Genomic DNA, 25482 nt, shown 5'->3' on the forward strand with positions numbered 1-25482 from the left:
TTGAAACCAGCTACCTGCTGGATTCTTATAGCTAAGTACAGTTAGAATCTCATAGATATTTCATTTCTAATTTGAAGTTAATTTTGGAGAGGAGGTATGGGGGACCAGGGATTGAACTCAGGGGCACCCAACCACTGAGCCACGTTCCCAGGCCTATTTTGTATTTTATTTAGAGACAAGGTCTCACTGAGTTGCTTAGTGCCTCACTTTTGCTGAGGCTGGCTTTGAACTCTCGATCCTCTTGTCTCAGCCTCCCAAGCCACTAGGATTACAGATGTGTGCCACCATGCCCGGCTTGAAGTTAATTTTTAACTGCTCTTCCTAAAAGTGATTACTTCTTAGCTTATCCAGTTGGAAATAGATCATATGTATTCACAGCACAACTATTTATTAAAAATCAGAAAATCTTGATTTCCCAAATATCTCAGTAAATTGATACTACTACACGATTGGGCATCTACTCTTCATACAAATCTTATAAATATTCAGGGACTTGATAGGAGAATAGCAGGACCATTAGAATATATGTCTGAAATTCTAGTAGTAAAACTTGTGACTTTGGGTTGTTCTTATGTGGACCCTTTCATTCTTACCCTGTAAATTTCATTCCACTAAAAATAAGATGGCAAGGGAACCTAAAATTACAGAACCCCAAATTAGGTTCTCTGATTACTACCTACAAGTGGTTTGACCAGGACTTTCCCTTCATTGTTACTTTATCTAGCATATATGTATATGTGTATGTGTGTGTGTGTCTGGATATTTACACACATGTATGTATATAATTTTTTAAATATGTTGTCAAGTTCTGTTTTGTGTAATTGATGTGTGCTCTTTTTGCAACAGTCATTGGAGGTAGTATTCTTATCCTGAATTTACAGTTGGGCAGGGGGAATTTTGTCAAATAACTTCCTGTGGTCTTGACGCTGATAAATGGTGGAGATGGGATTTGATTGAACTCATCAGTACAGCTCTGTTAAAGCACCCTCTTAGAGCCTTCTTTTCCTGGGAAAGTAAGGTAGGCCATACTAAAAAAAAAAGCTGTAGACTCCATACTCATTGGATACTTCATAGCCTAGATTTGGAGAAATCAAATAACTTTATCAGTAATTAAAACAACTATTAATTGATGGAACTAAAATCTGAATCCAAGCTATTCCTCAGACACACACTGTAGCTTTCCTTTCTCTGTCTTTGCTTGTGATATTGCTTTTGTATATTGTTCTTTCCACTCCTTTTACTGTTGAAAGCCTGTCAGTACATAGAAAGCTCAATTCAGTTGTCATTTTCACCAAGTTGCCTTTCTTGATGAACACAAGTGGAAACTTCTTTTCTTACCTTCCTATTGGAATGAATTTTTGTCCTTGGAGATGCTTACTCATTACTCCTTTACATGATAAAGTTTATGTATACTATCCTGTCTCATCAGATTATAGGACTTTTGAAGGCAGAACAGTCATTTATTATAACATTTTCTGCTAGTCATACGCATCTTGCCATTCATACAAATCTTGCGAGTGTTTGGGAGTTTCATAGTAGCAGGAATCAGCTGTTTAACAAATGTTTGTTAGTGCAAATGTTAGTGCAAAATTTCCCACTAGTATTCTAATATACTTTTAAAAAATTAACTGCTTTAAAACAAATATTCAAACAAAACGGTGATAATGCTTCCTTTACTTTCACAGTCCTGTTATCAATTACTTCTTAAAATTATGCTGAATTAGATATTTACATTTTTTTTCAATACAGGCATAGTTTATTTTTTCCAAATATTTTCAGTCTGCTGTTGGTTGATCCACAGATGTGGAACCCTCAGAAATAGAAGGCCTACTACATATATGAGTGCACATATATGCATTTTTTTGTTTTAATTATAATTTTTATTTACTTTCCAGTTTCATCCAATAAAGCTTATTCCTTTTTTTAGTTTTATTGATTTTATTTTTTTAAATACATGACAGTGGAATGCATTACAGTTCTTATTACACATATAGAGTACAATTTTTCATATCTTTGTATATAGAGTATGTTCATGCCAATTCATGCCTTTATACATGTACTTTGGTGGTTTTTTTTGCATTACAATTCTTATTACACATATATACCACAATTTTTCATAATCTGTTTATATATAAAGTATGTTAACACCCAATTCAAGTCTTCATACATGTACTTTGAATAATGATGTCTATCACATTCCACCTCCCTTGCTAACATTTTTTTAAAGAAACATCTTGAGTTTGCTACTACTTACATCATTTTTTTAATTTGCAAAAAATTACATGCTTTAGAAAAAGTTGTATTCTTTTTAGTGTTCTCTGTTCATGTGTATATAAATTGATACTCTGTTTAGGGTTCAGAAAAACTGAATAGCTTATACCAATGTAATCATTTTGAAAGCTAAGATGGAAAAATGATTCTTTATTGTATAGATTTTTTTTAGCTTCCTAAAACCTTACCTTTTTTTCAAATATTTTTTTATTTGTTCTTTTTAGTTATATATGACAGTAGAGTGTATTTTGACATAGCATACATATATGGAGTATAACTTCTCATTCTTGTGGTTGTACATGATGTGGAGTTTACACTGGTCATGTATTAATATATGAACATGGGAAAGTTACATCTGATTCATTCTACTCTCTGCATATATATATGTGTTAGTGAGCTTTTGCTGCCGAACAAACCACCTAATACTAATGTCTTACACACACACACACACACATTTCTTTTGTCTCACAATTTTGAGTCACCTAGGAGGTTCTGATTTGAACTAACCTGGCTGATCTTTGCAGTGAAATGGCAGCTTAGTAAGGGGTTCTGTGTTTTAGGATGGCCTCACTCACATATCTGGCAGTTGGCAGGTCTATGGGTATATGGGTCTTTGCTCCATATGGTCTTCTTGTCCTCAGTAGGCTAGTCAGGGCTGCTTTGTATAGTAGCCTCAGGGTTTCAAAGAGCAGCAAGAGAGGGCAAGTCCCAGAGAGACAGAACTTTTCAAGGTTTTGGGTTAAGTTTGCTGTTGTCCTGCTGGCCAAGCCCAGAGTCATTGGGGAAGAGACTGCCTAAGGCTAATGATACAGGGATGTTGGAGTAGATAGGGGGTCATTACTGCAACAGTCTACCGAGATATGCAATTTGCTTTATTATTTGGTCAGTGTCCTAAATTCTGATTCAGCCTCAGGCTAGGGTTGGAGGCAATATAATAGAAAAATTAAACTGTGATAGTTACAGGGTTTTAAGAGTGTTTACAGATCCCAGTTTTCCCTGAAATACTTAGTATTCATTTGGAGTTCCTTTTAACTTTTCTTTTCTGAAGTTTTGAACTGCAAGAGCAGGGAGTCTTTAATACTCTTTCAGTAAATATCCCAAAATTGATCTTCAGTAAATACTACACTGATGGTAGAAGTAGTATAATCATAATAGCTACAACCATTTACTCATAGTACCTGGATGCTAGTGCTGTGCATCATCTCATTGAATTCTCACATCTCACAGTCCTTTGATGTCATCTTGTCGTGCCTTTTTTACAGATAAGGAAACAGACACACAGACATTAGTAAGGTTCCTGAGATTGCAGGGCTGGTAGGTGGTGCATTAGATTTTGAACCCAGGTCTTTCGGACTGTATGCCTACCATCCAAAGGATTTCTTCCCTAATTATGTTGATATGTGTTTTGTTTTTTCTTAAGCATTCATATGTTGAAGGCTTCTAGTATTTTGTATCATCCTATGAAAAAACTGAGAACCACGGTAAAATCTGAATTTTTTCCATACCCTATCACTTTCAGTAGCTGGACCAAGTCATCAGATTTAACATAGAGATGATAGAATGGAAACCTTACTTCCATTTCCAGATATGGTTGTTAGATATTTTGGAATACTAATCCCTCTTTGATCTATGACTCTTTTAAAAATTTCCAAAATAAAATATAGAATCTCAAGTAATTCCGGAACACATATTTAAAATTTCATCAGAAAATAACCTTCATTCAAAAAATGGACCACGTCCCTCTTGTGTGACCTTCACTCTCTGCAATAACACACTGCATATAAACTGTATATTTATACTTCCCAAAACGTTGTTTGCTGGGGTAAGTCAGTTCCTCTCATTAACATATGAACTCCTTCAACATAAAGACTTTTCTTTCATTTCTGTCCCCAGCATATAGCATAGTAACGAGAACATACCATATTGTTACATGATTTTATAATTGAATTTCATACTTAATAGTGAAAATTTTTTTTCTTTTTCCCTTCTTTAGGTTTACTTATCTTCATTTCTGTCTAAATGGTCTTTCCCCCACTTTCTATCTCAATTCTCAATTTTTTTCTGCCACCATCTACTGCCAGACTAGCCTCATGGCTCTTTATTTTTTTGGGTGACAGACTCTTTTTTGATAAAGCCATAAAGAAAGTTATCTCTACAGAAAACAGATACTTCACAAAAACAGAACATTTTATGTTTTATTTCAGAGGTTAAGAATGCAAACCCTTTAGACTCTGAATCCTTCAGGACAAAACTAGATTTTTCTCATCCTTGTGTCCCCCCATTTTGTTTTTTCTGTTTACTAATGCATGTGAGTTAGCACATGCCCACATATCTGTGCATGTTAATATATGTTGTAAAAAACTGTTGTTAGAAAGATGTTTATAATACGATATTCTGATATTCTGGAAGTACATGTAATTACTGAGCACTTGAAATACGAATCATTCAAATTTAGATGCCCTAATTGTAAAATGCACACTAGGTTTCACAAACTAGTATAAACTAAAGATATATGATATGAATAGTTTTAAAATCATTGCATGTTGAAATAATAGTCCAAAAAACTATGGACATACTGAGTTAAATAAGATAATAAGATATATTACTAAAATTAATTTCATCTTTCCTTTTTTTTTAAGAGAGAGAGAGAGGGAGAATGAATCTTTTTTGTAGATGGACACAACACAATCCCTTTATTTTTATGTGGTGCTGAGAATCGAACCCGGGTCCCACCCATGCTACGCAAGCTCTCTACCGCTGAGCCACAATCCCAGCCCGCTCCTTTTTTTTTTTATACCAGGGATTGAATCCAGGGGTGCTTCATTGAGCCACATCCCTAGTCTTTTGATTATTATTATTATTTTGAGACAGAGTCTCACTAAATTGCTTAGGACCTCTTTAAGTTGATGAGGCTTGCTTTGAACTTGTGATCTTGCTGCCTCAGCCTCCTGAGCTCCACATACCTATAATCACTCTTTTTTAAAGTGACAATTAGAAATGTTAGAATTGCATATGTTATTGCACTTGAAGGTTGCTATCTAGGTTAATTCATTAGCATGGATTCATAAAAGTGGCAGTTTTAAAAATTTCATAAATCTACTGGATTAAAGATTCCATAGATCACCAACCTCCATTTGGATGGTGCTACCTATCCCTCCGCTCCCATATCAAAAATTCTGAGAACAAATGATTTACTGACTTTTCTCTACTGTCATAAGTATACCTAGAAAAAAATGCAGTTGTCTTAAGTTATTTTCAGTAATGAAAAGGAAACAGCAAAGTGACTAATGTAAATTGAAGGCTGCACTATTTTCTTTGGAATGTTTTGGTTCTTGAATTTTGGAACAGGTGTGGTTGCTGTTGAAGGAAACAGCAGAGTCACACTCAGCATATTTGACCTATGAGAAGCTGGAAAATTGCTCTGTGTCTTCTGCCTTCAGTATTATGGATATAGAATCCAACATACATCAAATTGTTCTTCAGTGCAAAATCTGTCACAGGGAAGAATAATGTTTTGGCTTGAAGACTACTTGGGCATAATAGAGTTAGACTTATTATGTCAAAAATGCCTCATAAGCCAAGTATTGTGGCATTTACGTCTAATCCTAACTACTCAAGAGGCTAAATTAGGGCGATTGCAAGTTTGAGGCCAGCCTGGGCTATGTAGTGAGAGACCCTGTCTTTAAAAAAAGTGGGGGGCGGGCAAGAGGGGCTGGGAATGTAGCTCAGTGGTAAAGCACCCTTGGGTTCAATCTCCTGTGCTGCAAAAGGGAGTAAGGGGAGAAAAGCCTCACAATACCCTCTTTTGGCTTTAAGAATTCCAGAGTAAGTTTGCTGTGGATTACTGAGAATAATTATGTTAACTCAATGTCAGCCAGTCAAAAAGAAGTTAGTGCTGACTTCTTTCCTATTAGCACAATGGAAATGCCCACTTTCAGGGACTTGCAACTTGGAATGGCAGGAGTGCACACCACCATCTTGTAGAGATGGGGTAGGTGCCAGCTGCAGCAGCCTGAGTTTGGTCAGGGGGGTGGAAAGTCAGACTAGCAGCCAACAGTTTTTGTAAACAACAGGAAGGAGATTATACTATCAGGTACCAGTTTATGCCAACGAAAATCAACCCGTTCGATACTTTTGGCATGCATGCCACAGATGGACAATGCTTCGTGTTTTAAGAGTCCATGTACAGGAAACTGCCAGTAGTAAGAATCAAGGAATGATTTTTAAGTCTCTGAAGCTCAGACCTGGGATTTGGGATTTGAGTAAAATAAACTCCTAAGTGTAAACTAACATGACATTTTTAAATTAGGAAAACAGCTCCAAAAAGTCTGTAGGATTATAACTAAATAGTTAATATGGAAGAAATGTCAGAGAGGGTTTAGAAGAGGGATGGAATAATCCAGTATTGATTCAAGTCATTGAATTACTTTATATCTGTTTTTAAAAGGATGGGGAGTGACATCTCGCAGAGCTGTTTGGAGATTTGATTGATGTTTGAAAGTGCTTTAATATCTTTTGTGAAGTATCCAATAAGAGTAAAATATGTCATCAGAAGTGAATTGCCTAAAGCAAACTTATCAGAATCATCTTGAATAGATGCTAAGCAGTTCTGTCTTTGTTCTAAGTTGTACTTAATAGGGCATTTGTATTTTTTAAAGGATACCATATTCTAATTTTCTTTCAAGTGTCAGCTGTATTCTTGGGGTTGTTAATTGTTTCTTGAGCTTTAATATGCTTTGAGGATGTTTGGTCACCTATAGAGGACAGTTTTTCCAGTTGCAGCCAGCCGAGCAGTTAAATATACTTCAAAATGCTTCTTGCCAAGGACAATGTCTTTTGCAAATATTTGAGATGTTTGTTCTCAGTTGTGATTTATTAGTGAACCTGTGTCCTCATAGCAACTCCTTGGGAGGTACAGAAGACAGAGCCAGAAAGCATGTGGATGCAATTAGTTCATTAACTATTCAGAAAAAGCTTTTATTGAAGGGTACTCAATTGATAGGCTTATTGGTATGTGTATTTGATGCCTACATAATTTCACATAGTACCCCATTTAAATCATGCTGTTTAAATAATCTGACCGAATGTCCTTTTAATCTGCTTTTCCTTGTGAAAGAGCATGCAGTACTGCCACCTTGTTGCCAAAGTTTTGTCTGATTTGAATGTGCATAAAAATCAAGTGATTGCCTGTTGCAGAAAAGAGCTTACTCTTTCTCTTTGTCAGTACTTGCAAAACCAACTTAAAAGAAGTTAGTATTATTGGACTGAATTCAATAATTAGCATAATCATGATGCTATGTATTGTTCACGAGGGCACGCCCCTTGGCCAAATTTCCCATTAAGAGGACACCGATGTTGTCCTAGTGAATAAATCCCGGCACACATGATGCAAATCAGCGTGTTCCTGCCTGCTGCTCGGCTGCAGTTAATTTTAGCCAGGGTTTGTTCTATGAGTTGTAAAACTGTTTACCCAAGTAGAAGTTAGTAAGCTGAAATGTGACTTCTCGGCCTAATGTGATAGGATATCTATTTTAGACTTCAGATTGTGTTTATGATCCAGAGAACAAACTTCTGAAGAATTGTGGTTCAGATTTCCTTTGAAACTACTTGTAAGTACTGAGTGAATTTTTAAGAGTTCTCTTTGTTCTTTGCGCCTCAAATCTTCCTAATGTGACTATCATAGAAATTTTTAACTCTTGGGAAAACTGGAAACTTTGGGATTGGTACTTTAGGACCATGTAAGATGGTGGCAAAAGCTTTTTCTTTAACTGTGTACTGAGGAAAAAAACCTGCATTATTCAGTTTCCCAAGAGAAATTATTTTATTCTTATTTTTATTTTTGCAATAGCAACCTATAGATTATTACTTATTTTATCTGTTAAAATGTCTGATTAGTCGAAATGGTTCCTGTAAATACAGAAACATTATGTTGTGTCACATTTAGCTTTATTTTCTATGGTAACCTAACTCTTGGGTGAAAAATGTTCAAAGCAAATTCCTGTTGTACCCGGCTCTACAAGTTTATACTGCAAAAATAATGGGAGCATCAAATGTAATTTTGTTAAATGTATAGATGATTAGCTTTTTAATAAAAGATTTTGTGCTTAAAAATAGACCCATATGCTCCTAAACAGAAGCATTTTTTAAAAAATTAAATTATGAGAAAGATGTTAGAGAGTAATTTGAAGCATCCTCTATTTGATTGAATTAGTTATCAAAATTATCCAGAGGCCTTGAAAGTCTCTTCCCTTAAGTGTCTTTAATCTAACAGGTTATTACCAACTTAATTTTGGGCTGAGGAAAACTAATGACTTTAGTATTGAATATTTTAAAGTAAATCAGAATCACCTTGTTTGTTTTGAAGTGTGTTTGCATTCAGGGTAGACTGACTTCATGTCAAAACAGCTTGCTTATGACACACAACTAGGCAAAAATTCTTTTATCAATTAATGTATAAATTACATCAGCTGAAGAATATTGATTTTAATAAAACAATTAGTCTTCCAGATCTTCATTTGTGAGCAAGGAGGAAGGCAAACCCTCAGTACTGTGGATGCCATTTTTCTATTTTGCAAAAAACTTCATTTAAAACTTCTTTGTTATTATGTGTTGTCTGATTTTTAAATACAAATGACATAAGGTGTCAACAATGAAAGGAAATGTTTCATGGGTACATTTAGTAGGAAAAGAATGTAAGAAAGGAAAATAGAACTGAATTCCTATGCTATTTTTAGAAAGAAACTTTTTTTAATCATAGTTTTTTATTGAGTAGAAGAATAATTTATAGTCTAGATTAATTATAACAGAAAAGTCTCTCATGTCATCTTCAGCAGAAAACGGGATTCTGTTCCAGTATAATCTTCAGAATATGTACATTATTCAAAGAATGTAACAGTTCTTGTTCTTTTCATTGTTAGTGAGGTGCCATCAGAATCTCCAGGGGGTGTTTTTCAGGGTATGTTGTAGTTGTTATGTTAGTTTTTCAAGCTAAAATTCATTTGTTGTATTTTTTTGGCTTGCCAAAAAGAAAAGCTGATTAGATTTTGTCCATTTTTTTAAGTTTATATTGATTTCTATTTTAGTGAAACATGTATTTTAGGTTGAGTTGTTAAAATGCTCATAAACACTTCCAGAGTGTTTGTTTTGAAGATTTATGTGCTGTGAGAGAGTGATCAGGTGCATGAAAGAGGAGATAGTATTAATTATGTAAGTGGCAGTGTCAGAATCGCCTGTGGTTTGCTGGTTCTAGAATTCTCTTCACTACTTATTCTTTGCACCCAATGAGGTGATACTGGTTGTGGTTCCCTCATATGAGTGGAGGCTCAGACTGGTTATGACCTTGTGACAGATTACAGCTCGGCCAGTACAGTCACAAAACGGGGTCCATGTGTCCAGAAACACGCAGTCTTGCGATCTGTAGAAAGAGCCTAGGAGCCCTCAGTTTTGGCCATATGCTATGCACACCGACCCACACCTTATGTTGCTGTCATTCCCACTGCAGGTGATGTGCATATCTGTCCTCAGTCCTGTTTGAGCTGCAGTCACTGTCCTCTCACCCTAGTGCTCTACCTCTTTACATGCTTAGAGACCCAGAGGCTTTGACAGATTGCTGCTGATTGCAACTGATTTATTTTACTGTTACTTTATTCTTAGAGCATAGCTTTATGCTCTGAAGCTTTGAGGAAGTTTTCGGGGAAGCACAAAGGACTCTTTTCTCTGGGTCTCCTTCATCCCCATGAGGTTTTGTTTTCATTTTTTGGCTGTGATGGCGATGGAGCCCAAGGCCTTGCAGATGCTAGGCTACACTCCCAACCCCCACATGAGGTTTTTTAATAAGTAACTTGCCTGCATGGCTGTATAGGGACTATGTTATATAACAGGCTGCCTTTTGGTTTGCAACCAAATGCTCAGTGATTACAACCCTAGAATATTCTTTTTCAAAAGGAAATTTGGTAGCAAGAGACTGTGTTATATTCATTTTCAACTGTGTTATCTAAAATGAAAGAAAGAGTGAGTGAGCAGAGGGATGCCTCCAGCTTTGCCTTGTTGGACACAAGTATATAGTAATAGGATCTGCCTCTTGGGAGGAATGCTGATTTCTCCAGGAACTACTGGCACTGCTGTTATTATTTAGCATGTATTAAGCACCCCCAGAGCACATACAATTCACAAAGAGAGCATAGTTCCTACTCTCAAAAAAATGCATGTGCTAAAATTTGGCAGTATACAGAAACTGGGCCCTCTGACATACAGTAAATAAACTGGCAAAACAAAGAATATGAAAAGGAAGAAAAGGGAAATAAGATGGGATGAGGTGAGTTGAGGGTAGTTTAGCTTTCAGTTCATTGGGCTTATAATAAATGGGATTGGGACAGGCTCTTGTTCCCCCTGGAGTGATACCTCTCTTCCTCTTTCAGTAGCTGTGGAAGTGATGGAAATAAGTGAAAACACTCACCCCAGAAGCTTGCCCACGGCTCTAGTTTTCTTATCAGTTCTGCAGAGGAGATTGAGCAGTGTTATTTATATCTGAAACTCAGTATGTGGTGGGGTGAGTTTGATAGAAAGTCCAATAAATGTAAAAAGCAGCTTTCTCATAAAGTGATGTTGAGTTAGAAATCTGAATTTGAGTTGCAGATTCTCTCTTCCCTCCTGAACTGATTTGTAGTTGAACAAATTACTTAACCTTGCACTGGTTTAAAATGTCGAGTCAACTGTGAAATTAGTTAGAGAAGAGCTTTAAGCTTCTCAGAAGACAGGTATCATGAGGGTCTGTGAAGCATTACTGCAGCTTATAAAGGAATCAGAAGAACATGACTCAGAGGAAGAGCTAATAAGGCAAGCTTGGGTATTGAAGATTAATAAATATGCATATACTGTATGAATCCATGAATCACTCCTTTCTTTATACCAGCCTTAGCCAGTCCCTGACTAAGATTCTGCGTCGGGTTCATGGCTCCACAGCTGAAAGAAGCTTGGAGAAGCCTCAACAAAGAACCTCAAAAAAAAAAAAAAAAGATTAAAGGGTTGGAAAATGATGCCTATAATAAGAGATTAGAGAACTTCTATTATTTAGCCTGGAGGGGAAAAAACTGACTGGTGGACTCTTGAATTGTTACTCAAGTATATGTATGCCTCAGTACAAAGAATGAGGCCAACTAGTATCTGTTTCCATTCAGATTGGAATGGCTGAGTCCAGTAAGGGTTAGGTTAGGACAGTGGTTCTCATGATGTGGTCCCTGTACCCTTAACATCAGCACTAACTAGGAATCTGAGAAATACACATTCTCAGGCCCACCCAAGACCTATTGATTCAGAAATTGTGGCAGTGAAGCCCATGGATCTGCATTTTTAACAAACCTCTAAAGCAATTCTGATGCATGCTAATGCTTGAGAAACACTAGAAGAGATATTAAGAAGAATCATAGAACAAAAGGGAGATCTTAGATGATGGAAGATGTAAACTTTATCCTGAAGTCATCTAAAACTGCATTTATATTTGTTTGCAATGTTTCCAATGTTATCTCTGAAGTCAGGAGATAAATGACCTCTCAGAGTCCCTTGTAGCCCTAGCTTTGCTCTGGATTCCTTTTTGTCACTTAGAGAAGATTAATATTTAATCTGGAAAATTTTGCAATTACTTTTCTGAATTTAGTAATTAAGACAATATTCATTTTGGTTTTGCCTTTGTGTGTGCACTTGAATATGGGATATTCTTGGCTTTTATAACTATAGTTAATTACATATTTGCAGAGTATTAAAAAGTCCTTGAAATGAGAAATGTGTGGGGTTTGTTGGGGATGAAACCCAGAGCCTCACACAGGCCCAGCAAGTGCTATACGACAAAGCCACACCCTCAGCCCCAACAGTACCCATTTTAAATGGGATCAAGTGAAATAATGTGAGAGTGATAATGGTGTGCAATCGGTATATCCTACTTTGTTTCAGCAGTGTTACTAAAAGTCTCTCCCTTCCAATTGGACTTTTCCACAGCCACCTAGAGGAAAATTCAGATAGAAATGGCATGTATTCAAAACAAGAGCTCCCTCTTGACCTTAGCCCATGACCTTTATATAACAGACTGCTGGTTAGATAGGTCACCATGAAGCTAGTGTCAGAAGAGAGGAGACTGTGGGAATAGTTTATACCCCGTTTTCCCAACTCTTGTCACTTCCACAGGACAAAAAAAGTTCGTGAGTGAGGTGACATACCACCTGCAGAGATGCCATTCTTCATCCCTGCCATGGGGAATTCCACTGGACACTCTAGAAGTAGGGGGTAATGTAGAAGGATGTACAGAGAATCCAAGCATGATATATGTTCGTGGGTCTCCACGGCAAGTGTAGGACAGGAATATTTTATCTGGACAGGTTTGTTTCTACAGCAAATAACCCAATGATAAACTTAGGAGGTAATTAAAACAAATTAATGTCAAATAATTCAGTCAAAATGTCCAAGACCACAGAACCTCTGTCCTCTATCATGTCATGAGTTATCCAGATTTAGGGAGGTGTCAATTCTTGCCCTTCTGACTCAAAACAGTGACTCCTAAAAGAGTCCCCTACTCACTACCTCAGACCCCCAACACACTTGGTTTTCACATTATATAAATGCTTCTTAAATTTGGTTATATTTTTGTCCATTAATATATTTTCTTTGTGCTTTTTGCTTGATGGAATTGTCTTGGGTTGGGTTGGTTTGTCTTGGGTCACAAACCGCTGAGAGTTGTGTCTATTTGTTATACTTTGTATAGTATTTAGTACAATAAAAGCTTTTATGATCAGAATGAAGAAAGGGCTCTCTGAGGACATGTTTTGCCAGTACTATTTAAAAAGTGTCACACAAGTAATGCACTGCTGTGTCCAAAAAAACATGCCCTCCCTTAGCCAAGGAGTCATGTTCCTAACATTTTAGCACTTGAATATGGGATTCTTGGCTTTTATAAAGTTAATTACATGTTTGCAGAATATCAAAAAGTCCTTGAAATGAGAAAAGACAGGTGAGGGCAGTTTGGCTCAAAATCCACTTTGCCTTATAGGGGATGTAGAGATAAAGTTTGCAAGAATGTATACTGTCTTTGGACCTTAATACATTTGGGGGAGAAAAACTGACCTCTCAGACATCAAACTGCATCATCTATGTCTGTTTTCAGAATATATGAGATCCTGGAATAATGGTGGTTGGCCACTAAGATAGATATTGTCTTACCCATTAGAGGACATGGAAAGCCAATTTCTAATATCCTGAATGATTCTCCTAATATAGTTCCTTTGAAAGCCATGAACTCTCCGTAATTATATAACCAATAGGAAAAATTCCAAATCTGGTTGCTGAGGTTCTTAATGATAGCAGTCAAAAGGTTATTATCTGGGCTGGGATGTGGCTCAGTGATAGAGCATATGTGTGACCCTGGATTCTATCCCAAAAGACTATTTTAATTTCTGTACAAAGAGAAATTGATAAATAGTTATTCTTTTTGGTATTTTTTTCCTGGAAAAATTAAGTTTTTTCTAAAATCAATCTATAGGTAGTTCATATATTTGCCATTAAAAATAAAAGTAGCTCAGTGTTTTGGGATAAACTTTGTCTCATTATAATGAAAAAATTAAACATGAAGGGAAAGGCCAAAATAAAAAAGCTTTTATTGTATTAGACTGACTATGCAAGAATTATTGATCTAATCATTCAATAAAGTATCCCCAGAAACAACTAAAATGTACTGGTTAAATACTTTATGGTATTGCCCTATACAGCAATACTAACAGCTACTTTAAAATGATAATGCTAGATGTAGTAAAATTAGCAGTTTATAAAATATTGTGTATTGATGTCCTTATTTTTGTAAAAGGAGTGTATGTTTGCATGGTCATGAAAAAAAAATAGCATACCCCAAATATAAGCAATAATTTTTTCTCTAGGAAATGAGTTTATATGTGATTTTCCCCCTTTTCTTTGGCTATATGTTTGTTATTTTTTTTCTTCATTGAGCATATATTACTTAAGTAAAAATGAAAAACTTACTTTAAAAAACTATTTTAACTCATTTTAATATTGACTATTATTTTTTATTTAACTTGGCAGTGGCCAATCAGGGGCTTGCATAATTGCCTAACCCAACTGATATTAGTACACTAAAATGGTAGTAGTGGTTACTTTGCAGCTGTGGACTGGGAGCATTTTTCCTTGTTTTCCTTTCTAGTTTTTTATATTTATCCAAAATTTTTATCTGAGCACATATTATTCTTATAATGGAAAAATTTGACTATTTTTAAGACAGAGACTTGAGATGTTGACTCTTGGGAAGAAGCCTGCACAAACTGATGTAGAGCAGTGATTGACAAAGGTTAATTATGCTAATTCTTCAACACTAGAGGTAATCAGCAAACATCTGATCTTACTACTGCCCTGGATCTTCAATGAACTCTGATCTCAAATTGGCCAGTATGTCAGGTTCAGTATTGTTTGCAGAGTAAAGGAAGGCAGCTGGGATCCAACATATTTTTAAACCAATTAAAATAGTACTTATCCATTTAAATTTGGTAAGGTGCCATCACTCAAGATCTTAAGTGCAAAAAATAAGGACTGGTGGGAACATATTCAGTAGATCTCAGGAAACACCTTGAGTGACACTGATGAGGGATGATGGAAAGAACAAGTCACCTGGCTAGTATTTCCAAAGTATTTATTTTTGTAGTATCAGAGTGTATCTCACCAGTGTTAACTAAAAATGATAGCACTTTAAGATAGTCCTGGCTCTCAATTATTTCTGCCTAATGCTGCTAGGGTGTCCTTGTGGCCTTAACTAAAAGTTATTTGCAGTAACTGTTTTGGGACTGACAATTTAATAAAAAATTGAGCAAAAAACAGTAGCCCTCCAGCCCCCCTTTTAGCCTGCTTTGTATAGTGACAGGTGAGAATAAGTACTTCTGATGGTTATTTAAAGGGTCTCTCTCTGAAGTATGTTCTAAAACTTGGCCTAAAGTGAAGTGGAATCTGTCACCAGGTCTACTTTGGGCACTCAGGGTTAGATTGAGACTAAATTGACTCCACTTTCAGTGGGATCAGAACCTTAAAACTTAATCTAAAATCAAATTGCCTTGAGAAAATAGAAGGAATCCAGGATCCTATGTCCCAGATTTAGACCTGGCCTTTCATATGGAACCTTTGTTACTCATAGATGAATATTTCTGAGAAGTCAGAAGCAGGTTTTTCAGGTTCCTTCTTACTGTTCTTCATCCTCACAAGGAGTGCTCCTCTTTTCATCCTCATCTTTATCATCTTGTCTCCTCCTACAATTAGATGGTAGGTGTAATTATGTAATTCTCTGCACTGTTGCCCCCAAAAGGAAGTGAAGATACATCGACATGGGGAAAGAGAGATATAGGTGAACCCTGTAATTCAGATATTCAGTGGGTAGGGATTGTTCCAAGTGAGCATCATCATGGGGCAATTTCTGGGACATCAGCATGTCCCAGCTGCCAAGAAATCGCAACTGAGTTCAGACCCAGGGCTCTCCTGCATCCTGTATAAGCACAGGTATGTGAAATGCCTCATCAGGGTGGAATAAACAGGCAGTTGAAATTAATAGAATTATTTGCAAGTTGAATAGTTCAAAGGAACAAAAAAAGTCCCCCCCCCCTTTTTTTTTTGTAGTGGGTATTAAACTCAGGGGCACTCTACCACTGAGCCACATCTCCAGCCCTATTTTGTATTTTATTTAGAGATAAGGTCACAGTGATTTGCTGAGCTCCTCACTTTTGCTGAGGCTGGCTTTGAACTTGTGAACAGCCTCCTGAGCCACTGGGATTACAGACATGCGCCACTGTGCCCAGCAAAATATGTCTCTTTGTGTCCTTAAAAGGGATAGAGCATATAAAAAATATTGTTAGCATCTACAGAGAAGGTAGGAAAACTAATGGCCATCAAGGGCAAGATGCTGCCTCTTGTAAGAGGAAGAGGAGAATGGACCTCAGTTTAAAGATGTGAGTTAAATGTATTTTCTTCTTTTTGTTTTTGCTTGCTTCTTCATTCATCTTTTGTTTTATTTGTTTTTGCCTTTACTAAAACAAATGTGATATGAATGTAGTTAACACAGTGAAGTGGTTAGGAGTTATAGATGAACTCATCTATTACAAAGTTGTTGTTGTTGTTTTTTAAGAGTGTTGTGGTAAGCTGGGCATTATGATGCACACCTGTAATCCCTGTGGCTCAGGAGGCAGAGGCAGGAGGATCATGAATTCAAAGCCAGTGAGACACTGTCTCTAAATACAATACAATACAATAAAATAAAATACAAAATAGGGCTGGGAATGTGTCAGTGGCTGAGTGCCCCTGAGTTCAGTCCCTAATAATAAAACAAAACAAAAAAAAAGAGTGTTGCATTAGACCTGACTTGAAATTAAAGTGGCAGCTGGCACAGGAATAGAGCACCACTGGGAAGCTCTGTCACTTTGTGCCTTAGTCTGCTGGGAAAAGTGAAGTATCCCTAGGGACTTAGTACAGTGCGTATCCAGCCATGTGCCTCTTTCTGTCAGGCCTAATTTTGGCCATCTCTACTTTTTTTTTTTTTTTTTTAACCTTTGTTTGGGTTTCCCCTGATTTTTAAGTTGTAATGTCTTCAGGCTCTGTCAGACTTGTCAGTTCTAATTAAGTAAACCTAGAATTTTTATTTGAAGAAAAATGACTCAAAGCGTGATCTAGAAGAAACTTCTTTTGATCAGGCATAAGAACTTGACATTATCATATTACATTAAGTATTAAAATGATCTTCTTCGAAGCTTAAATTTTATTTTGTTCTGAGAAGGCAATGGTATAATAAGAAAGACTTTATTTTTTATCTCTCCACTAAATATTAAGAGGTCAGCTTCTAGGAACTCCTGTGATTAGATTGGATCCATCTGTGGAAGAGCAGTACAGGTGTAAATGTATGCTTTTCTAAAGGCAAATCCTGGTCACTTTTTCTGTTTAATTTACATGCAGTAAAAGTCACTTTTTCTGGTGTATATCTTGAGATTTTACAGATGCAGAGATTTTTATGACCATCACTGTAGGCAGGATACAGAGAAATTTTAACTCCCTGAAGAATACCTTGTGCTGCCATTTGTTTTCAGATGTCCCTTCCACCCCTTACTCCCTGAGCTGTTAAGGCAGTCTTTAAGCCCCACACCCATGATATTGCATGAAAATGTAATTGGTTAAAGAGGTTTAAGCTAACCTTTGACTAATAAATGGCTTATGCTGTCCATTGGGTGATCCCTAAAGAGCCAGAATAAAATATAAAAACAAGGGGGAAATTAACCAGAGTTGGTATAGCATACTATCTGAAAGGGTCAGTTTTTAGGGAAAAAAAAAATCAAAATTTAAAGAAACTGGATAGTATAACATACACAAGGAAAAGGGATAGGCAATAGAGGTTGCTTTTGAAAGGCCCATATACTGAACTTTGCAGACAAAGATTTCAGATTAGCTGTTGTAAATAGACTACAGGAAATAATGTTTAAGGAATTAAAAGAAGGTAGGTTAGTAGTGGCTCATCAAATAAAGAATATTTTTATAAAGAGGTAGAAATTATTTTTTAAAAAGGAACCAGTGGAGCTATGATACCAAAAGAACAGATGATAAAAGTAAAAATATTGGCCCATAAGAGAATTTAAAACTTCTGAACATCAAAGGATACAATAGAGTGAAAAGCCAACCTACAGAATAGGAGATAATATTTATAAATCATATATTGGATAAGGGGTTCATATCCAGAATAGATTTAAAAAATCCTATAACTCAACATAAATTAAGAAAAACCTGATTTTAAAATGGGCAAAGGAGTTGAATAGACATCTGTCCAAATAAGATCTACAAATGGAGAGTTGGGCCTACATTTTCTTCTACTAGGGCAGGGTCTCTGGTCTAATGCCTAGGTCCCTGATCCATGTTGAGTTGAATGGGAGGTTGGGTACAACCAGGGTGAAACATAGGGGCTTAATTTCATTTTTCTACATATGGATTTCCAGTTTTCCTGGTACCATTTGTTGAAGAGGCTATCTTTTCTCTAATGTAGGCTTTTGGTGCCTTAGTCTAGTATGAGATAACTATTTATATGTGTTTATATCTGTGTTTTTTATTCTGTATCATTGGTATTTTTTTTAAACATCAGAAATTTATTAGTTGCTCAAAACATTACATTGATCTTGACTTATCATATACATTTGTTTCAAATGGGGTATGAATTCTTATTATTCCCACGTGTACAGATTGCAGGATCACATTTGTTATACAGCCATGTTTATACATACCACCATACTAATGTCTGTTGTATTCTGCTGCCCTTCCTATCCCCTTCCTATGATGTCTGTTTTGGTGCCAATACCATGCTGTTTTTGTTACTATAGCTCTGTAGTATAATTTAAGGTCTGATATTGTGATGCCTCCTGCTTTACTTTTCTCGATATGGATTATTTTGGCTATTCTGGGTCTCTTATTTTTCCAAATGAATTTCATGATCAAACAAACAAATAAAAAAATCTAAAAATGGCCAACAAGCATATTAAAGATGTTCAACATCACTGATCACTAAGGAAATGAAAACCAAAGCCACAATGTGATATCACCTTATTCCCATTAGAATTGCTACTATATACAGGAAAAAAGAAAACTGATGAAAAATAACATATGTTAACAAGGATATGGAGAATTTGGAATACTATACACCGTTGTTGGGAAATAATGAATAGTGAAGTTGCTGTGGAAAACGGAATGAAAATTTCTCAAAAAATAGAAAATATAAATAACAGATGATCCAGCAGTTCCACCTCTGGATATATATCTGAAAGAACAAAAAGCATGGTATCAAAGAAATATTTTTATACCAATTTTAATAGCAGTATTATTCACAACAGCCAAAAGACAAAGCAACCCATTGATGAATGAATTGATAAACCAAATGTGAGCTACACATATAATGAAATATGTGTATATTATACATACATATGCATTATTATAAATTTAAATTATTGAATATACTATATTTTGTAATGTATTAAACATAATAGTCTTAAAAGAGAAGGAAATTCCAATACAGGCTACAACATGGATGAACTCTCAAGATATGCTAAGTGAAATAACTAGTAGCCAAAGGACAAATACTGTTAGGATTCTACTTCTGTGAAGTACTTAGGTAGGGAGATTTGTAGAGACAGAAAATAAAATATTGGTTACCATGGGGTGAGAGAAGGAGAGGTAGTTCAGTGGGTACATTTAGTTTTACAAATGAAGAGTTCTATGGATGAATGGTGGTGATGTTTGCACAACAGTGTCAATGGTTTTAATGCTACTGAACTGTATGTACACTTAAATGCTGTTAAGATAGTAAATTTTATGCTCTGTGTTTCACCAGTATTTAAAAGAAATGTTTTAAAAATAAGGAAATTCAGGAGTTGAAAAGTATACTAACTGAAATGAAAAATTTACTAGAAAGGTTGAGCAGTAAACTTGAGTTGGCAGAAAATTCAGCAAACTTGATGACAGAACAAAAGATTATACAGTCTGAAGAGCTAAAGAATAAAGAAAAATGAGTAGAGCCACAGAGAAATGTGGGCCACCATTGGTGCACCAATGAGAGTACTAGGAAAAGGGGGCAGAAAAAATAATTTAAATATTTTAACTTTTCAAATTTTATGAAAAAATACTAATCCAAGAAGTTTAACATACTCCAATTAGGATAAACACAAAGACATCTACATTCAGACTCATTGTAGTCAGAAGATTTAAAGACCAAAAAAGGAAATCTTGAAAGCAGCAAGAGAAAAATGACTGTCAAATACAGTGGAATTCCAATAAGGTTTAAACACTGTCATCTCTTGAAACAGTAAAGCCAGAAGGTAGCGAGATGACATAGTGAAAGTGCTGAAAGAAACCATCTCCCACAAAGCTATTTTTCAAAAGTGAAGACAAAATAAAAACATTCCTGAATAAAAACTGAGAGAAGCCATTGCTATCATGCTGAAAAGAAGTGACAGTAGACAGTGATTTGAATTCCCCTCCCTGCCACTCCCGAAAAGATACCAAAGCTTTGTTAGAAGTAAACAGGTAATGATAAAAGATAGAATAATTACACATTTTTCTTCCTTTTTTGAGCTTGTGTAAAATATTATGAAAGAGGAACTATGTCTGGTTGCGTTCTGGTTATTATAAGAAGTGTCTTTCTATTTATATCAGAGCATCCTCCCTTGCTCCATGTTGTCTGAAGAAAATAGAGGGTAAGGGAGCCAGTTCTTGATCATACAAAAGGAGCAAGCCAGTGTTCTCAGAATGAAGAAATGGTTTTCAAAGAAATTTTATGATCTCTTATCTCTTTTATGTTATTTTAGCTATTTCCATGGTTCTTTGATGGTAACATTTTAAAAAAAAAGCTTATGGTTTCTTGATTTAGTAAAAAGATTCCAATTTAGGTAGTCTCTGTGGAAGAAATCCATAGAACTACTAAATTTCTACCTGAGTTATTAATCAAATGAGCAATTCTGTGAATTTTTGTCTTGTTTAACTTGATTACCCTGTTAATTTGACAAATTATTGGTGGAGTTGAATCAAGTTTCCACACTTCCAATGAAGCACTTCTGAGAATTGGACATTCTCCTACATAGCACAATGGAAGAGGCTGGGTAAATCCATTTAATAATTATCTGTACTCTGTTGCTTTTTCTTCTGCTTATAAACTATTGCTTAAGAATCTCTGGATGGAACAAGAAATATGGGGCTGTAAGTTGAGCATGGAAAATAGTTAAGATAAAAATCATTTATCAACTATTCATATTAATATTGTATATTTATAGAAAAACTATGTAGTAGTATCAGGAAATCAAGGTTTTGATAAGTACAATCCCTGTTTTGATTGAGCCCCAAAATAATCAGAAAAAATTAGTAAATAAATATGTAAGAACCAGGATATCTATTTACATTCATGGTTCCATTTCAAACTGGCTGAAAGGAAAGTATTTCCCTAATATAGCTCTTGGAACTTAGCCCAACCACCAAATACTTAAGGGCACAGAATTGGAACACGGGATCCTGGGTTTGCCAGTTGATAAAAGTTTCATATGATAAATGATTTGCTTGTGAAAATCAACCTATTTTTGGTTATTAGTGAAAAAGGAAAAACCTTAGAACCTCAGGGGAATCTATCTAGAGGGAGTACAAGAAAGGGTGAAAGGGAGGAATGTTTAGAAGACTTTTCTATCTTAGAGTGGGAATAAGTATATAAAACTCAGCTAGTCATTCTTGTCCTTTGCTTGAAAGCAGCATTGTACCTAAAACAGTCTAGCAAGGTAATAATCCATTTAAAAACCTCAATTGTAGTCAATTCCACATTTTCAATGGGAACTAATTTCAGAGTGCAACAGCTCATTTGGTTATAATTTTTTTCCTCCTACCCAAATGCAGTCTTCTTTCCTCTTCTTTCTTTTTTCTTGGTACTGGGGATTGAACCCAGAGGTACTTTACGACTGAGTTATGTCCCCAGCCTTTTAATTTTTTATTTTGAGACAAGGTCTTGCCCAGGTTGGCCTCCTCCAATTTGTGATTCTCCTGCCTCAGTTTCTGGGATTATAGGCATGTACCACAGCACCTGGTTCAGTCTTTTTTATTACAGGAAAGACTGCTTCCTTGTGTTACGTGCTCAGAGTTGAGTGGCTGAAATATATTTCCTTATAATATTTTTCCATGGGCTCATTGAATTATAAATTTAAAATGCAAATACTTAAGCTTGTTTACAGTAACCTACCATATAGCCATTCAATTCCACTAGAACATCACCAAGGAAATGGCCCCCACCCTTCCTGAGGCAGTCTGTCAACTTTTTAAAAATATTTTCCGTGGGAGTCATGTAGTACCTTCTAAATCTTTTCTTTTTTAGACCAAATCACTCTTAACTCCTTGAACTTTATCTCATTTTAATTATTTTTGCTGGTTATTTCTTTATCCTTTAAAAATATATTTACTTAATAGACTTGTATAATAACACTCCCAGAGAGCAAAGGCTATGTGGAAAACATCTAAATAATACAAAAGCTTTATGAGCTGGAAAGAAATTTAAATGTCAGAATGAGAAAAATGTAGGAGGGAGTGAATACAGCAGGAATGAAGCTGGAGAGAAGAAAGGCTACAGAAGGCCTGACCCCTGCAGGTCAAGTGGAAACTTTAGATGGAGCACCAAAATAAGTTAGTTCATGTTCCATAAATTCATGAAGTCTGTCGATTGCCCTGCTTAAGAAACGGTCAAAAATTTCCAGCCCCTCTCCCTGCAGGACAATCCTGTGGTTCTCAGTTTCAGGCTAAAACGCCTCTTCCAGATCCTGTGGTCTCTTGTTGGTGTAGGATAATAGAGTTGGACAGGACTTGAAGATATCTTCTGATCTTGACAGTTCCCAGGGATGAAGGCCCTGCAGCTTTCTTTGTTATCCACTCTCTTTATTGCCCTTTCCTTATCCCATGGGCTCTTCCTTTCACCCTTTCCTTCTTATACCCCACCCCCCACTTAGGACAAGAAAGCTCAACTCTCAAAACAAGAACTAGTGTCATCAAGGTTTGATGAATGTCAAACAAGTACATCACTTCCTAGTTTCATTATACTGTTTTCATTTGAGTTCCTTCTACCATGACTAGACAGTGGGTTTAGGAACTCATTGTTTAAACTTACTCTGACTTAGGACTGTCACATCTTTCAAATGACCAAAATTGGACTAGATATTTTCTAAAGTACCCTCAAAGTCAAATGTTCTCTGATTTTATAATTCTTTGAACTAAAACAGGAATAAAAGGGTAATTGTAGGTTGCTGCTTGAAATACTGTTTCAGTAAAAAATAAAAAAGAAGACTGCAAAGTACTTGGCACCATGAGGACATTTTTAAATTCTGTTCAGTTGTGATGGCCAAACCTCAAGAGAAGGAGAAGAAAGATGAAGGGAAATCTTGAGAGAAGTATCAAATGTGACTGAGTAGGTACCTTAAGCATCCTGCAAACCAGAATGTACAAGAAGGCTATAGGGCCATCCAGAGACCTTTTTACCAAGTACTCAGCCCCCAGAACAAAAGAGAAAAGAGAAAAACAGCTAAATGAAGGAACAAATATGATGTGTTTTATATCTTACATTATAGGTAGTAAGCATGAAAAAAAATTATTGAGAGCCCCAGGCCAAAAATCTGGATAGATTCATGATAAATTCATTTTGTTTATTAAAGAAATCTAAGCATACTTTAGTGATACATTCCTAAATTTTTTTAGAAATGTACTTTCCTTTTTAGTGTACTGGAAGGTCTTCCAATGATAAAAGTGGTAATTGCTCATAGTAAAAAATAGGGGGGGGGGGCGGGATGCAGCTAAAGATGTGGCTCTGTGGTAGAGTACTTGTCTAGTAAGTGTGAGGCCCTGGGTTCAATCCCTAGCACCTGAAATAAAAGAAAAAAAAATTTGTTTGTCAACCCTGGGCATGGTTCTTTAAGGTCTTATTGCTAGTTATTAAGCATACTTGAGATCTTATGGCCACATATAATTTTGTATACTCATTTTTTACTTAGCATTAGCATGTGCCAATGTCATGAAAAACTCTCAAGTTGCATCATTTTTGTAAATATATAATATTTCATTTTTAGAAGTTGCCACTATTTTCCCAGCCACTCCCCTGTCTAGGGACAGTTAGATAGCTTCCTCTTTTTCATGATTATAATAAATGACATTGTAAAAAAACATCTTTTTACAACTATATATGCCCATATTTCAAACTAGTTTATCTCCATTTGAGATTAATGTCATAAAACACACCCATATGTTATCTGGATACTCCTTATTCAAGATAGAGTACTGAAATTGCCACATATCTGACACAGCCGGACAAGTTTACAAGAACCATTTCCTACATGAGAATACATACTATTTCTTAGAACTGTCTAAATCATTCTCAACTGTCCTCATGGGTGATGGTATTACAGAATGTAATACTGCAGATACATTATTGATAACTTTATAGAACTTATTTTAGAGTTGATATGAATTACAGACCAAAGTGACAATTTTATTATGAGTTGCTCATATTCAAACTTTGTTTAACTTCCTTGAAGCTCTCAGTATAAGTACCTACAAGTCCAGATTTAAAATGTCTTCAATCTGTGGATCCTCCTATGGGAATGATTTCCAGCTAATTTTTACATTTGCCTTAAATGTGAATGACAATAAATGGGTTTATACCTTTTAGATACTTTATAAGTCATTTGGGAGACTTGTTTTCACAGGAAACTTTTCTCTAAGAAAGTACAAAATCATTGATTGGAGAAGGTCAGTGGCCTGAAAGCAGCAGACCTGTTTCTCATATTTAACTTTGGAAGAGTTACATCTTTAATCTTTTCCTGTGGAACTTCATGTTTGCATTGCTGCCTCAACATCTCCTCTAATTGATCTGTACTTGCTCTTTGCTTTTCTCTGTCATTGTTTTAAACATGATGTAATAACCTGTCCCTGAACCCTAGTTGAACTGGCAAGTTTTATATGTCTCAATGGAAGAGTCCCCTTTTCATTGAATATGAGAACTATTCTTTCTTTCTTTTAACTATATAATTTATATAACATCCTGAGGGACTTGAGATAGGGGCAATGCTTGCAATATAGAAAAGAAAAATATCAAAAGCAAATGTTACTTTTTTTGACCAGTATTGTTTTCTAATCAGTTTTATTGAATTTTATAGACAATATTAAGTTTACCAATTTAAGGGTATAGTTTCATGAGTTTTGACAAACACTGAAGATATCTTCTGATCTTGACAGTTCCCAGGGTTGAAGGCCCTGCAGCTTTCTTTGTTATCCACTCTCTTTATTGCCCTTTCCTTATCCCATGGGCTCTTCCTTTCACCCTTTCCTTCTTATACCCTACCCCCCTACTTAGGCCAAGAAAGCTGAACTCTCAAAACAAGAACTAGTGTCATCAAGGTTTGATGAATGTCAAACAAGTACATCACTTCCTAGTTTCATTATACTGTTTTCATTTGAAAACACCACCATCCTCAGGATTTAGATAAAAAATTCCTTGTAGACAAGTAGTCTCATTTCTTTTGGGTAAATATACCTCAGGAGGAGATGACTGGGTTATGTGGTCAGAATACCCTTTATAAGAAACTATCAACTTATCTTCCAATGGGGTTTTATCTTTTTGAAATTTTTTATTGTTTTTAATCTCTA

The 25482-nt window shown here is 35.7% G+C and overlaps 1 protein-coding gene across 8 annotated transcripts in view; it reads left to right on the forward strand.

The window, feature by feature from the left end:
* The window catches only part of Slc20a2 (solute carrier family 20 member 2), a 103591-nt gene that overhangs the window by 24522 nt on the left and 53587 nt on the right, over positions 1–25482 (forward strand). Inside the window, exon 1 of one of the 8 annotated variants that reach the window (XM_046443080.2) lies at positions 6071–7880. The exons of the other annotated variants lie outside the window; for them this stretch is intronic. The gene's annotated coding sequence lies outside the window, so the exon portion shown is untranslated. Of the gene's footprint in view, positions 1–6070; positions 7881–25482 lie in introns of those variants that run through there. 8 annotated transcript variants of the gene reach the window in all.

This window comes from Marmota monax, unplaced genomic scaffold (assembly GCF_021218885.2).
Source record: "Marmota monax isolate L192 unplaced genomic scaffold, Marmota_monax_Labrador192_F-V1.1 WCK01_AAM20220418_F8-fsc00252, whole genome shotgun sequence".
NCBI lineage: Eukaryota > Metazoa > Chordata > Mammalia > Rodentia > Sciuridae > Marmota > Marmota monax.